This window comes from Neopsephotus bourkii, unplaced genomic scaffold (genome assembly GCF_033783945.1).
Source record: "Neopsephotus bourkii isolate Nb327-2 ecotype Australia unplaced genomic scaffold, CSIRO-AGI_Nbou_v1 NB_1624, whole genome shotgun sequence".
Lineage (NCBI taxonomy): Eukaryota > Metazoa > Chordata > Aves > Psittaciformes > Psittacidae > Neopsephotus > Neopsephotus bourkii.
Window position 1 is genome coordinate 11,041,726 of NW_026902099.1, and position 15,493 is coordinate 11,057,218.

General features: G+C 36.8%; 1 protein-coding gene across 5 annotated transcripts in view; it reads right to left on the reverse strand.

Moving 5' to 3' along the window:
* FOXP2 (forkhead box P2) overlaps nucleotides 1–15,493 on the reverse strand; it is a 416,691-nt gene that overhangs the window by 267,581 nt on the left and 133,617 nt on the right. Inside the window, exon 1 of one of the 5 annotated variants that reach the window (XM_061373081.1) lies at nucleotides 14,529–14,625. The exons of the other annotated variants lie outside the window; for them this stretch is intronic. The gene's annotated coding sequence lies outside the window, so the exon portion shown is untranslated. Of the gene's footprint in view, nucleotides 1–14,528; nucleotides 14,626–15,493 lie in introns of those variants that run through there. 5 annotated transcript variants of the gene reach the window in all.

Here is a 15,493-nt window from a genome sequence, read left to right on the forward strand (position 1 = left end):
ATATGGTCACATACAGACGCTTAAAAACACCTAGATTTCTTTAGGCAGGACTTAAAAATTCATGGTATATGCATGCAAGCTTCATATATGAGTTATGCTCAAGTGTATTTTGAGTCAGAAACAAACACAAGGGGGTTTTATAAAAATCGGAATATTTCATATATCCAGAGCTCCATTTACAGGTTAGCATTACAAGCTGGCAAATACACCTGCTCGTGCTGAAAGACAACAGAACAAACCCCTCCACCTTTAAGAACCTTCAGAGAGTAGGATTCACAACCAGAAACATTAAATGTAAGAAAAATACTGCAGACAGGAAAGAACAGGAAAAAATAAGGTTGTGTTCTTACTTAAAATTAATCTGTACTACTTATAGGTAACATTTTATAAATTGTTCAAACTGAAGTAAATTGCATTTAGCAGGCTGGAAAGCAGGCCAATTGCACACTGCATAAACACTGATTTGTACACCTACTACACAGAAGTTTGATTTTTCTCTGCAATCCAACAAGCAAGTTTTGAGGAACAGACTAAAAAGAAAAAGCAAGAGTACTACTGTTATTTATTCTCCAAAAGCCTGACATTTTCATTAGTGCCAGAATAACCACCCTGGCTCCCCACCTGACACTTCTACCTTGACAAGCTGGTTAGAAAACTAATCTGACTGGAACTTTACTAGCACAAGCAATACATGGAACTCTTTGCATGGTAAAGACAATCTGTCATAAGTTATTTAATACCTAATATAAGGTCTTTTTAAGCTTCTTTGTTCTTGCTGGTGATTGATGGCCTTGAGGGTGATACTCTTTTTCTATGATTAGTGTTTAGACTTGACCACCCCTTTCCCCACCCAAGGGTGGAACAATCAGCAACAATTTTCTGTCATCATGAGACACGCAGAACCCACATCAGCCCTTACTACATAGTTTTATTACATTGATTATGAACTAAATGGTGAGTATTAATAGGACGTTACCAAAAACTGTTGGGATACTCACAAAGCTGTTCAGAATCAAGATTATAAAATAGATATAATCATAAAACTCTAACTACATGAAGCACTAAGCAAAAGATATAACCTGGTGGGGCACTTTCTGGTTGATCAGCCAAGACAGTTGAGAAACCTGGAAAAGGAAGCCAAAACTGCTTATGTCCAGATTTCTTCCCATGTTTCTTCTTATGTTCCATTATTTCCTGTGGTGCCCAAAACAGATGCTTATTTAAGACTGAGATAAACTATGCTTCAGATTAATGCTTTAAACGTAAGCTGAGGAGAGTGTTCTACATAAACATTTGCAGAGGTATTTCTACAATTTTGAACCAAGGGAGAGGCTACATTTCCCTCTGGGTTAAAAGATAACATTAGATTTCTTATTTGTAGTCTTACTTCTCTACGTCAGAAACCCACTTCTAGATAGAAGTCAAACGAGCAGAACAAATACCAAATATCTGATGGGAAAGCTCAGGTATCTCACAGTTCTAACAAAGAAGGTACAAAATTTCTAAATTGTAAAAAATAGAAGAGTAACTTTTAGTGCTAAGCCCATCAGATAAATGTGTTGGCTGGGTGTGAGATGGCAGACTTGTAAATGGCTAACCCAAAAGGTTAATATTTATCTAATTATGTAGTACCCACCTGTTTGAATGAAACACAAAATCTGAGAGTAAATTCCCAAATTACTAATTGAATTGCCCCAGTACAGATTTGTTGGCTTTAGCTCGATCAAAATTAATGAGAACAAAACATTGAAATGGTGTGGTTAGTAGGTCAAGAGAGGTTCTCCTCCCCCTCTATTCTGCCTTGGTGAGGCCGCATCTGGAATATTGTGTCCAGTTCTGGGCCCCTCAGTTCAAGAAGGACAGGGAATTGCTTGAAAGAGTCCAGCGCAGAGCTCCAAAGATGATTAAGGGAGTGGAACATCTCCCTTATGAGGAGAAGCTGAGGGAGCTGGGTCTCTTTAGCTTGGAGAAGAGGAGACTGAGGGGTGACCTCATCAATGTTTACAAATACATAAAGGGTGAGTGTCAGGATGGTGGAGATAGGTTTTTTTCAGTGATGTGCAGTGATAGGACAAGGGGCAATGGATGTAAACTGGAGCACAGGAGGTTCCATGTGAACATCAGGAAAAACGTCTTTACTGTGAGAGTGACAAAGCACTGGAACAGGTTGCCCACGGGGGTCGTGGAATCTCCTACATTGCAGATATTAAAGGCCCGCCTGAACAAGTTACTTTGTGATGTACTCTAGGTTACCCTGCTCTTGCAGGGGGGTTGGACTAGATGATCTTTTGAGGTCTCTTCCAACCCTTGGGATTCTGGGATTCTGTGATTACAATGTAAACTTCAAGAAAATTATTAGGCATCTCTAGTTTTGAAAATCTTAGAAAGCACAGTTTTGACCAGGTCCTGTGTATACAGTTACACGGTCTCCTTTATTTGAGAAGAGACTGAAAACAGAAAGAAGACTTCCCTGCACTTGAGCAACAAAGAACATCAGCTAGTGTGCAAGGTTTTCTCAAATAGAAATATTGTTATTCATGTTAACTTTCCAACCCAAACAAAATGTCAGATGAAATAAGATATACTGTCAGAAAAGCAAAATAAGCCATAGGTGGTGGTTTAAAAACAGGTTCACTGATAGCTGCAGCGCCATATTCCATCACCTCAGAGCCACAGGTTACCTTATAAAAAGAGTTACACTGTAAGGCGATAATGGCTGCCATCATTCACTGACAGGGTTAGAAACTAGGAGTTTACTCAGCACTTGTCACTCAAGTTAAATGGAAGGAACAGCTAAATGTTCTTTTGTGTAGGGAGAACTGGAACAGGCCCTGAGTGGGAGCAGCATGCTTGTGCCCATGCAAATCTCTAGTTAAAGGTTACAAACCAATGTATATCGGGATGTATGAGACATGGGACTGTTTCTTTGAAAAATGAAGCTCAAAACCATGCAATCTATCAGTCTTCATGAAACAGACTGTTGTAAGGAATTCTAAGGTTTTGTGAAGGAAAATAAATGTGACTTAAATAATGGATATATTGAGGTCAAAGAATGTTTAAATGAATTCTTATTAAGAAACCAAGTAGGAAGTAACAGAAACTGATAATCAGAAAATATCAGACAAGTGACATTATCAGAGTCAGTGTAACTCAAAATACTTTTGTATTTAATAAGAATACTCACAATCAAAAGGCAGATATGGTCAACATATGGCTAAATATGACTGGACATATTTTTCTATCTGTGGACCTACAGACAAAAGGAAAATCCCTTGGGGATGAAGTCCTGTGAGCTTCAAGACAGCTTTAGCATAGAGCTTGATGTGTGCAAAAGACGTAGGAGGTCAAGTAATCCCCTTATGGTTAGAGAATATATAGTAAAAAATCTATTTGCTTGTAAAGTCTCTTTATTTCACCAGTCTTTCAGATAAAGTATTATGATTATGTGACACATGGCCTTTAGTAGGACACACTGGTTTCTGGAATGGTACCTACTACTGGAAATCTGCTAGAAGAAAAAAGACTGGAATAAAGAAAAAGATCTGGAAAAAAAATAATAATCCCTAAGTCACTCATTTTGGGTAGAAAATTCCTTCTGCTCTTACCTTAAGACTTTTTTCCCACTGAACAGATCTGTGTTCAGCAAAACCTGCCTCTCTATTGAATGGATACCTACTGCCAACCTTTCTTCTATTTGGACTCCTGTTTTACAGGAAGTGGGAAACTCTTTTTCAGTTCCTTTATGCTACCTGCAGGGTTTCTGAAAGGCTTCTAATAATACTTCATTGGAAAGAACACACAATAGTACGTCCTAGCTCTAAAGAAGCCTCTGATGCTGGTCCCTACAGTTAACTACTGAAGCAAGACTCCTAGGAAATTAATACAATTCTTAGAAACAACAAGAAGCTCAAGATAAGTTTAAGTTGTCTTCTGTTGTTATTTCTTTAAAGCAGGAACAACCACAACAAAGGCAATTTCTCTGAAAAGAAACCAAATGTCTTCAGCCCCAATACAGGAACAACACTAACACAACATCAAGCAGTTTCTTGATGTTATTTTCAACTTAACAGAAACAAATCAGACTGCCAAACATGGAACCATAGAAATGTTTGGGTTGGAAGGAACCTTAAAAACCATCTAGTTTCAACCCCCATGCCACAGGGACATCTTGCATTAGACCAGGTTGCTTAAAGCCCCATCTAACCTGGCCCTCAACACTTTCAGGGATGAGGCATCCACAGCTTCTCTGGGCAACCTGTTCCACTGCCTCACTACCTTCATAGTAAAGTTCTTCCTCAGGTCTAATTAGATCTGCCCTCTTTCAGTTTAAAACCATTTCCCCTTGTCCCATTAACACGTAGATTTTCTTTACACTGACTCAGGTAAGGACAAAATGATGTCTGTGGTATTTTTGTAAAGAATTCATTGTTGGAACATAACTGGGTGGAAATAGTTTCTCTCTGGTCATATAAGCAGAACTAAGTTTTAAGGCAGGAAGGCCAGCACTGGCTCGAGAATATACATGTGACATATTTCACTGTGAATCAATGCTGACTCCATTTCCAGTCTTATCTTAAGAGGAACATACTTCGCTTTTGGCTGTTCGCAGTATTTCAGATGAGCCATAAAACAGAATTCCAGACCACTTGTGCTTACAGATCACATTGCACTTCACAGCTGCTGTGTTTTACCCCAGCAGAGGGTGCATTTAAGCAAGTGGAAAAAAGTAATTTTCTTTTGCACATAAAGTGCTTAGGGGCCTTTCTGAATGACACGTAACACATATATATATTATACTTAAAGCATATTAAATAATTCATAACAAATAATTAAGTCTACTTGCAAAGTTTGTCTCATTTTTTGTAGTTACTCATGTACCACAATGAACAACAGTGTAATGCTGTAACCAGTTGGATAGAGCTGTGAAGTCTGAGGAGCAGACCTAAATTTTACAGCATTGTGATAAATGAGAGGCCAGTAAACCCATGTGATGGAATTGTAGTTATGATTACATTTTGAAAAGGAGCTTTTTGTTTAATCTTCTACATTAAAAGAACGCTGAGACTGTAAAAACAAAGCTTTTAAAAAATCGAATGTGCCTGAAGTAAAGCTGTTCATATGGCATTATTTTCAACCTTCTCTGCACGACCTTTCCTCCATTCTTTAATACTATGTGCCATATTATTTGTTTCCCCAGGACCTACGTTTCATCAATGCACTGGATAGACTAAGTTTTGAAGATGAACAGGTATTTTTAGTACTTTTATTTAGTGTTACTTAGTGCAGATCAATTTGCCATTCAGTACGCATTCTTTCCTTCAAAGGTTGTCATACACAAACATTATGGTAGCTAGATGTAGATAAATGCAAAACTTCCATAAAAGTTCACACATAGTTTCTGTTGCATGGATGCTCTACTATGAAGTCTCAAAGTAATATACATTCACAAACTTTTTACTCCTCTACCCAATATAAGACAAAAATTCAGAAAAATGGTCCACAATTACCTTCCTGCTAATTTTTCTTTAAGTGAAAAACCCCACCTTGTAATGATTTTGTATCAAAGACAGCAGAAGTCATTCTGTTTGAAGGAGCAGGGATTCCTACACGCAGTAGGAAGCAGTTTTCAAATAAAACTCATAAATAACACGTATTTAGTAGTTCAACATGTGTAGCTGCAGTTGGACATGGAATTAAAAAAAAACAACAAACAAACAAGTAAATGATTATGGGTGGAAGTAAAATGATAACAAAACCAGGTAGTTCTGTGAGCAACAGAACTTGCAAGTAACAGCATGGATATACGTAATGCTGCAGCCTATTTCCTCAGCAGGTATGTTATTTTGCATGTTTCTGTTACACAGTCCATCTGTTTTTATGGATATTAGCACCTTTAAGCTTCTACTTCTCCACCAAATTTGTCTAAAGTTGGCCAGCAGGTTCAGGAGCTATTGTGGGGGCCTGGCAGGCAGACAGTAGGACTGCATCAAGTTACAAAACTTGTGTTTCCTTACAAAAGTACAAATGAAATAGCAAATCTAGTCTATGGTAGCCTAGGAGATAGACAATGAATAAGACCACAAACTATTCACTTATAAAACAATACTGCAACACACTGAAGGACCAGCCACCAATCAGAAGCTATAAAATTTCATTAACATATACTAATCATACCTAGCACTGTAATATGACCCACACCTATGAATGTTCCATATATCACAACATGACACTGTTGCAAGAGGGAAAACCTTCCTTCCACTTTTGTTGGTACCATCTTGGGGACTTAAAATGGAGGTCTTCAGAGACAAAATCAAAAGAAAGTAACAGGGAAGAAAAAAGGAAGATGCTGAAGCAGAAACCTAGAAATAAATATGAAACATCTACCTGAGGCAGACATGAATTCCAGGACATTAGTACATGTGTTCAAAAATAAATGAAATAAAACACAAAAGCTGAATTACTGGACTACATTTCTACCTCGATGTTCTACTGACTACGTAAAGTAGGCAAGCTTTGCTTTCATGCTCTATGACCTCCTAAGAAGCTCCTCAGCGGTACTACAACCCACTAATTCATACTTGCCTTGTACTTGTTCTAACTGTATTATATTATTACGGATGTTATAAATATGAAGTAGAGGTAATAAAACCACAGAAGAATATTAATCCTTTGTGACATCACCTCAACCTACTCTACAAATCTTACACTTTAATTACTGTAAACTTTTAAGTGTCATATTTATAATATCTTTGTACATCTTGCTTTCCTAGCCATGGCTGGCTTTGTTCCAACAGGGAATCATCCTAAACCAATAAAATGGAAGAGAATGAAGGAAGTCCAACCATCAACATCACTAACAATGTCACAAGACACAAAGCATTTATTTTAACTCATGGTCTTCACAGAACATTACAAGATGGCTTCCTGATTCAATTCACAAATTTTAGAAGTATTACACACTTATTTGCCAAAGCCCCTATGGCCTTGTGCCCCCCTGCCATTCTGACATCATTAACAAGTTCCATCCTGCCTTTCTTGGATCCTGAACCTCTCTTGTACTGTGTTTACATCCTGAACAACGTATTTTCTATTAGAGGGCTAATAATTGTTCCTTTTTCTCTTCTATATACACATATGAATCTTTTAATAATTACATTAAAATTATTAATTCCCATGTACATTGTCCCCTCACTGCTATTTTTTCCCTAATTCTTTGGGATCACAACTAACATAAAAAGATCAAGACAGCTGGGAAACCACATCTGATAATTCAGCATGGTCGCCTAGCACCATAAATTTTATCTGTTTGTTTGAATGAATGGTCAATGTTTATGACTGTACCTCCAGTCTCACAGATGTAGACATACTCTGCAAGAATCCCATACTGCTATAAAGAGGAGAGTGACTGCTGTTGAGTGACACCAGAGTGCCCTTGGAATACTTCTAATATTGAGTATTAAGCACAGAATCAGAAAAAAAGCAGGAAAAAACTTTGCCTTTATAGTGAAACCAGCTAATTTAAAGATGAGCAGAGAAACCAGACCCTAACACAGCTATCATATATTAAAATCCAATTAAAAGGTTATACTTTTGGAAGAGCATTTTTAGTATTTGGTGCTATTATTTTACTTTTTAATATACATTTACTTGCACTGCTCTAATTAAAAAAATACTGCATTTACAAGAAGGTGTCTCCAACATCTGAATATTTACAGTATCTTCACCATTTTATGTGTTTCCAAGTAAAAATTATTGACAGTTTGGGACAGAAATTCTTGCTCCAGGACAGAAAAAAAACCAAAATGTTTTAACACCAAATGGTTACAATAGATAGACAGACGTAACTCTTTACCAGAGAGGGACACTGTACCTCACAATGGTATATTAATAAATCAGGTTCTAAGATGCTAATTACAAGCACTGACTGATCACTGCATTTTAACAGAAAAATATTCTGCAAACTTCCCCCCCACCCCCCAACACTCTCAAAGTGATGGGATAGGAACGGACAATTGGTGCATAGCCCCAGACTGGGAATCTTGGAAGATTAGTGCATTAAATTCAGATAACTGGAAATTCCAGGTAGCAATTCCGGTTTTCATGGATCAGAAAATCTGTAATCTCAGTATTTCCGTAACTTTTCCATTATGTAAAACTTACTTAAATTGTTTCCCAGTGAATGGGTTCCACATCCCACAGATGAGAATCCAAAGTAAGCAGCTATGGTTTTCAGCATACAACAAACCCTTCTGCCTTCTCACAGTTGGATAAGCAGTGTAATAATAAAGGCTGTTGATATTTATGGGGTTTCTGTACACAAAAAGTAGTTTATGGCTGACTCAGTACCGCAGACCCCCCTTATGGGTTAAGATACACACTATACCAGTACCTGTTGATGCTGTCACTGATAATACAAGACAGACAACATTGTTCTTAAGGAGTGTTCCTGAGCTATTCAGATAATCATAATAAATGTAAAAACAAAGTAACAAATTAGGTCTCCAATAGTATTTCTGGTGTGAAATGCATGAAGGATGCCAGATTTCAGAAATACTGCTAAGGCTTTCTGCAAAATCAGGATATATCTTCAGGGTAGACAATTATCTCAAATCTTGAGTTAATCCAGTTATCCAGACATCCATAAAAAAGTAAGAGGCATTTCAGCAGGTAGGCACACTCACTGCCACAAATAAATGTGCAGAGCCCTAGTAAGTACAATCGTACTATAGGTACTACACACTTACTGCTCTCCGAAACATGGGACTTTTTGTGTTTCTGTATACAAAGTTTCATGATTTTACTCCATCTGTCCTGAGCTTTATTTCTGTAGGAACTTATTCAAGAATTTTAGGTCTCTCAAGATTTTTTTTCTCCTTTAAATGTGAAGGAATAGTGTTCTACATGTTTGCTACTCAGAGACCTTCATTGGCCTTGACTCCAGTTATGCATATCACACATTGCAAATGCCATTACTTGGTGCTTCAAACAGCTAAAAATAAAAATAAATAAAATACAATTCTATGTGAAATACTCCAGAGTGATCATGATGATACTGCAATTTGTAAGTACATGGGTGTACTTACTACTTACAATGTAGTTTCCTGAACTCTACTTCTCAACTCAAAATTACACCGTACGTAATACACTTAGCAAAAGTATTTTGCAAAGATTTCTGGATGCTATGTCCTCCAAGAGTTGGCCATTTTAAGGTATTCCTTGTTGATTCTTTTAGTTCATAAGAGGACTGCAGTATTACAAATCATACCACTTTTGCCCCTAGGAGAAGTCTAGATGTCCTTTTGAGTTCTAGTATCTAGAAGGGGACAGGGCAGACCCAGACTGTAAGTGTCTCTGCCTTTGCTTCCCTGCCACTAAGGGACGGCAGGACAAAGCAGTGGTTTAGGAACCTTGTAAGCTTCTGTGTCTCACTACAGAACCTTTCAGAAATATTGTCTGAAAAGAGCGAGCTCACTTCCCCTATTCATACCAATCTTTTTACACAAATGCTATGAAAACGTGATCTGTGACTACTGCCAGTTTTCTTGAATAGACTAGATGAATTCCAGTTTGAGAAGACCTATAATGATCACCTAGTCAACTGACTAAAAGTTAAAGCATGGTACTAAGGACATTGTCCAAATGCCTCTTCAACACCAACAGGCTTGGGGCATTGACCACCTCTCTAGGAAGCCCACTCCAGTGTTTGACCACCCTCTTGGTAAATAAGTGCTTCCTAATATCCAGTCTAAACATCCCCTGGCACAACTTCAAACCATTCCCATTCTTCCTAACACTGGATGCTAGAGAGATTGCCCCTTCCCCTCCTCAGGAAGCTGTAGCGAACAATTAGGTCACCTCTAATGCTTCCTTTCTCTAAAGCAGATAACCCCAAAGCCCTCAGTCACTTCTCATAGCCATTTCCAGCCATTTCACTCCTTCCAGCCATTTCACCAGCTTTGTTGCCCTCCTCTGGATGCATTCAAGGACCTGCATATCCTTCTTAAATTGTGATGACCAGAAGCAGTATACAAGAGAGTTTATGTACTTTGTCAGTAATTAACCGTTTACCCTAACATCTATAGCACCTACCAAACAATGAGAGATTATGCCAATTAAACAGCTCTATTATTTTTCATTCAAATGTATTTTGTATTTCAAGTACATATTGCATTAAACTGTTTACTGCTATGCCATAAGCATACAGACGAATAAATGCAAATGCCAACAAATGAACACTAACTTTAGAAACATGTTGGAATTTATTACTACTGATATATACAGTCCTAAAAGATGCTAAGTACATAATTACAGTTCAGCCAAAGACCTACTTACAGCCTTAAAACTAAATGCACATATTTCTAGATAGAATCCTGATGGCTCAAACTTTATCAAGTCAAGCCATATATGAATGTCTCATCAAAACAACTGAGGCTTCTACAGAACTCCAGCGTTAATTATTTTAATCATGAATAAGTGTTCCCTTGACAAAAAGTTCTTTGGATATTCGACTTCAGCAGAAAAAAATCTGCACATTTCCTGCACTTCTTTTTAACTTCTAACCCCTTATTGAGCAGTATTTGCATTGTTAGAGGAGGAGAAATGAATAAATTAGTAGTTTTCCTCAAAAAAATACCAAAACAATTCAATGCAGGAGTAGACCAAGAGTGGCAGAAGGAGTCATCCACAAAATAAGTACATAGAGAAATATGTTGTATTTCCCAGCTGTCTTGATTATAAATGAAATTGGTATTATTTGATTTGCTAATTTGGTAAAAAATGCTGAGAGTACAAAGAAAGGAAATCTCAAAAAGATTTCCTCTACTTCACTCAACTTCATCTGACCTTGAACAATGCTGGTGCAAAGAGCCCAGACAAATTAGATTCTACATTTACAAGAACTCCACACAGTGAACATCTAAGAGTGTGAAAACCTCCTGACAATTTTTCCAGGTAGTTCACAAAACCAGGTAAGAATTTCCTTGCTAAAACATCAATCAGCTCCCGATGGGAGTTACTTTAGGTAGGCCCGAGGAATAAGAAGCTTCAGAATTACGGTCTTTCTGTCACAGTACAGCAGCTCAAGAAAAAGGACAAGAGCAAGGGATTAAGGAAGCTTAGATATTGTTCACAATTCAAATTAATCTTTGAGTAGATGATGGGTTGTAAGTGACAGATGAATAAGAAAGTCAAATTTTCAAGTAAATGTTGCTTCTGTCCCACAGCCAGCAAGATTTGCTTAGCTGAACTACTGATACTACAGTATCCTCAGTATACCCGACTCATGCAGTATCCTGCAGTATGCCTGACTGATGCAAGCACAAACAGCAAGGCGCAAATTTAAGCTAAAAAGCTTACCCTCATTAATAAAAGGGTTAAGGAAGAAACATGGGGTTTGTTTTCTTAATTTAAAGCAGAAAGATGGTAAGTCAAGAGTGCAAATCAAGCAGGGTAAAACTCACAGGAAAAAAGAGCAACAAATACTACTGCCTAAACAATCCTATAAGTCTCATTCAAGTCATTTGGAAAACTCTTTCACCAAAGATAAGAGATCAGACAGGCCTGCTCAAATAGGTGGTGTTGTATGATGGCTCATCTATATTGCATTAAGAGTAATACAAAAAATTCAGAAAAGCCTAAGAAAACATTAAGTATCCCATATTTAATTATCCTTTATACAATTAAATAAAAAATAAGAATCTTTTTATAAATGTGTAACTGTTAAATTTCCCAACTAAGGATAAACTTTCATCTTTTTCTCTCAATGTACATAAATATCCTTGACACAACAAACGAAGAGAAAACAAACCAAAAAACAACGACCTGTATCAGTTAAAACTAACCAGACTTATTTAGAAAAGCAGAAAACCAAAATGTGAATACTTTAAGCAATCGCGTAGTGAATTTAGATGGTCTTTTATATACTGTCTTTGTTGTGATTTGCCAAATCAAAAAATCTCTTATAATAATTATTTTAATAGATTTAAACGAATCTGTTCAGGACAGAATTTTAAAGCTACTTTACTATGTAGAGTAAGATAGAAGCAGTATCTTTTATTTTCAATAGACAGGTTTAAAATATTTTAATAAATGCCTTCACATTACCGGATTTTGTATTCCTAAGATATAAATAAAACAATAACTTTGTAAAGCTCACTGAGTAACCACATAAGGTATTTTACAAGAAGGATATACTTTTCATTCTTTTCTGTGAATACATAAAGCTCTCCTTCAAGCTCTTACTAAATCTATTGATCTGTGAAACACAGGGCACTCCAGGGAGGCAATTCACTTGACGTTATATATCAAATGAGGAGATGAATAATGATCATACCATTTGGTAATTAAACGTCTTACAAGCCTTTTAACTGACTGAACGTCAGAAAGGTCAAATGAGATCAAACCTTTTTTTGGGTGTTCTTTTTTTAAATTCTTTTCTTACATTAGCAATACAGAAGTCATATTTAATAGTAACTATAAAACTATGTGACAAAACCAAATAATTAAACAACATACTTTTCATTCCTATATTATTACACAGTTCAAATATACAGAGAAATTGTTCTTTCAGCCCACAGTCTTACTATAATCTTAACTATTAAGCTTACAGAGAAGTAGCGACTCGCCAGGATAGTTCAAATAACTAGCCATGTCAATAGCTTAAGAGAAATGAACAATACATAGAGCAAATCTTAAACATGCTAAAGCACCAAGCAATTAAGAAAAAAAAAAAAACACTATCTGATAATCTCTTATATAGTTACAGGAATCTTATTTTTTATGACAAGATGAGTACAGGCCATTTCAACAGTTTGAGGACATTACCAGTGTTTGTCACTTTACACTTTACTTTGGACATTTTATCTATCAGCATATAGCAATAACAAGCTTTTGAAGCTATAAACAAATCCAAAATACTTAATAAAATAGTCACAACTATAATTTCATGAACAGTTTTGTCTTTTGCCTGTAAACTTAGCAGCTGCAAAAGGCAATCAAAAGATGCAGTCAAAATGGCTTTTACTATAGACTGCAAACACTGTGAAAAGTAATTGCCTCAATGACTAAAAATTTCTCTCCAATACCTTTTGCAAACATGGCCTTCCTAGAAAAGATGCTATCTATTCCCATACAACTTAAGGCATAAGCTTATGGGTTCTCATGAATCAAGGTCTGCATTATCATAAAGACTAAATCCCTCAATTTTCATGCAAACTATCATCAGCCTTCACTGCCCCAAAACACTCAGGTCCCAAATATTAAAGAATGTCCTAGGAGAATCGTAGAATGGTTTGGGTTGCAAGGGACCTTAAAGATCACTTAGCTCCAACCCCCTTGCCATGGGCAGGGACACCTTCCACTAGACCAGGTTGCTCAAAGTCCTGTCCAACCTGGCCTTTTCCTTGAAAACAAACAAATTGCACTAGTTTGTGAAGAAAACACCTCAGCACTGGGATAGATTCATTCAGCTTCCACAAACATACAAACACACAATCTGAAATAACTAAAGAACACAATGAGTAATAGCCAGTTCTGTTTTGTAGAAGAGCAGACGCTCTCAAAAACCATCCTTAGTCTACTGAAGCCAGTATCCCTGTGTTAAACAGTTGTTTCTGCACAGCTAGAGCTAACCCAGAAAAGATTTCTTGGGCAGAAGCTGAAAGAAAGAGGAAGGATTTTCAGAAGGCATCTAAAGAAGTAAAACAGCACATGAATTTGCCAGCCAAAGGACAGAATTTTTCTGGGGAAGTCCCACATCTGTGCTGAGGACTGGCTATTACTACAGGTCATGAGAGAGATGTGGGAGATACCTTCTTAATATCAACTGCCAACTGCTCATAGTACTTTGTCTTTCTTTTTCTCGAGGCTGGGAACAGAGGTCAAGTTCACAAAATGAAACAGAGGTAATTAAATCACATGCTCTATCTTCTGGTATCATTTAAGTATTGGACAGGGTATTCAATTTCATAATGTAGTAACTTCAAAACACTGACCTATCAAATACACTCAATCAATCCAATATATAGCTTTTCAGGCCTAATAAATCAAAAAAATTTTAAACACCTCGAACTAAAAATATTTCTGGATTGCAAAATTAAAAGAATATAAATGGTAGGATTGCAGTAACATTAATACTTCCTCAGACCTCCATTTCTTATATAGTCCAAAAGTACAGCATTCAGCAAATCTTAGCGAGACAGAGAAAGAGCAAATACTTTTTTTTTTCTAAAAGGTCATAATGAAAAATTTTAAGGAAAAATGGTACCTCAACTGGTCTTCCATTATCTTTTATAACACAAAGTAAATAACTGCAGGACTTCCACAATAGAACAACTTCCCTTAGAAAAGGAAATAAACAGATGCTCAGATCAAACTTACTTTAGGAGAGTATTATGCATGTGATTTAAGCACTGACCTGTGAAAAGATGTTCTGTGGAGGCTCTAGGGCTTCAGCATATGCTCACTTAGCAAACAGCTGCAGCAGTTAAGGATGCTCCCACCCTCTCCCTCCTTCCCCTGCTGTTTGTTACCTTCCCACTGCCAGAGCTGCCTGCTGCTATTCAGGGGCTGGCAAAACGACCATATGAGCACTCCTAATGAACTTTCCTGCAAAACAAAGTACCATGGTTTAAACTGTTGAGGGTTTTTCACTGCATCAGCTGGGGATCCTTTCCGCATTCATTTCTATTTTCCTTTTTGAAAGTGATTCATTGAAGAAGAGAAAGAAGAAAGCAAGCAACCATAAGTTCTGGTGTAGGGGCAATAATGAATTTTGATGAAAGCAAAGATACCTATAACTGCAGCACCTATTCATTAAATAGTTACGCACCATGGCAGGGGGGTTGGAACTTGATGATCTCAAGGTCCTTTCCAACCCTAACTATTCTATGATTCTATGATTACTGATAACAATGAGCCTAATGCTTCTGCAGTGAAGAAGACAAATGGGCATGCTAACCTTCCACATTCCTGATGACACTATTGCTGAAAAAGGCCAATGCAAAATGATCCTGTCATAAGAGATAACTTTAAATATTTACCTTTTATTTAAGCTAATAGCTAAATATTTAAATATTTACCTTTTTTAAATATTCTTCCGTTCATTTCAGTAATACTGTTCAATGTATCAGCCTTATTTGTAAAAATAAATTATAATCCTGTTATTCCTTTAGTCCACTTAACAAGGGGAAAGAAACTGGTCTGAAAATTCCAGTTTAGTTTTGATATGATGGTGATGCAAAGATTACAAAATCCTTAATTTATTTTTTAAACAAGTACTAATGACCAAATTTCAGAAGGTGTACACCTACCTAAAACTAAAGTAAAAGCCTTTGACTGGTTGAGCAGGAATTCTGGATGTATTATTAGTTTAAGGCTTTAATAAGTGAGAGAGATAACTGGATTTGTATTACATCATGAAATACATCTTACAGCAAACAGAAAACAAAGTTAAAACTAGTGGCAAGTGGCCATGTAAGAAAGTTTCCATCTTGAA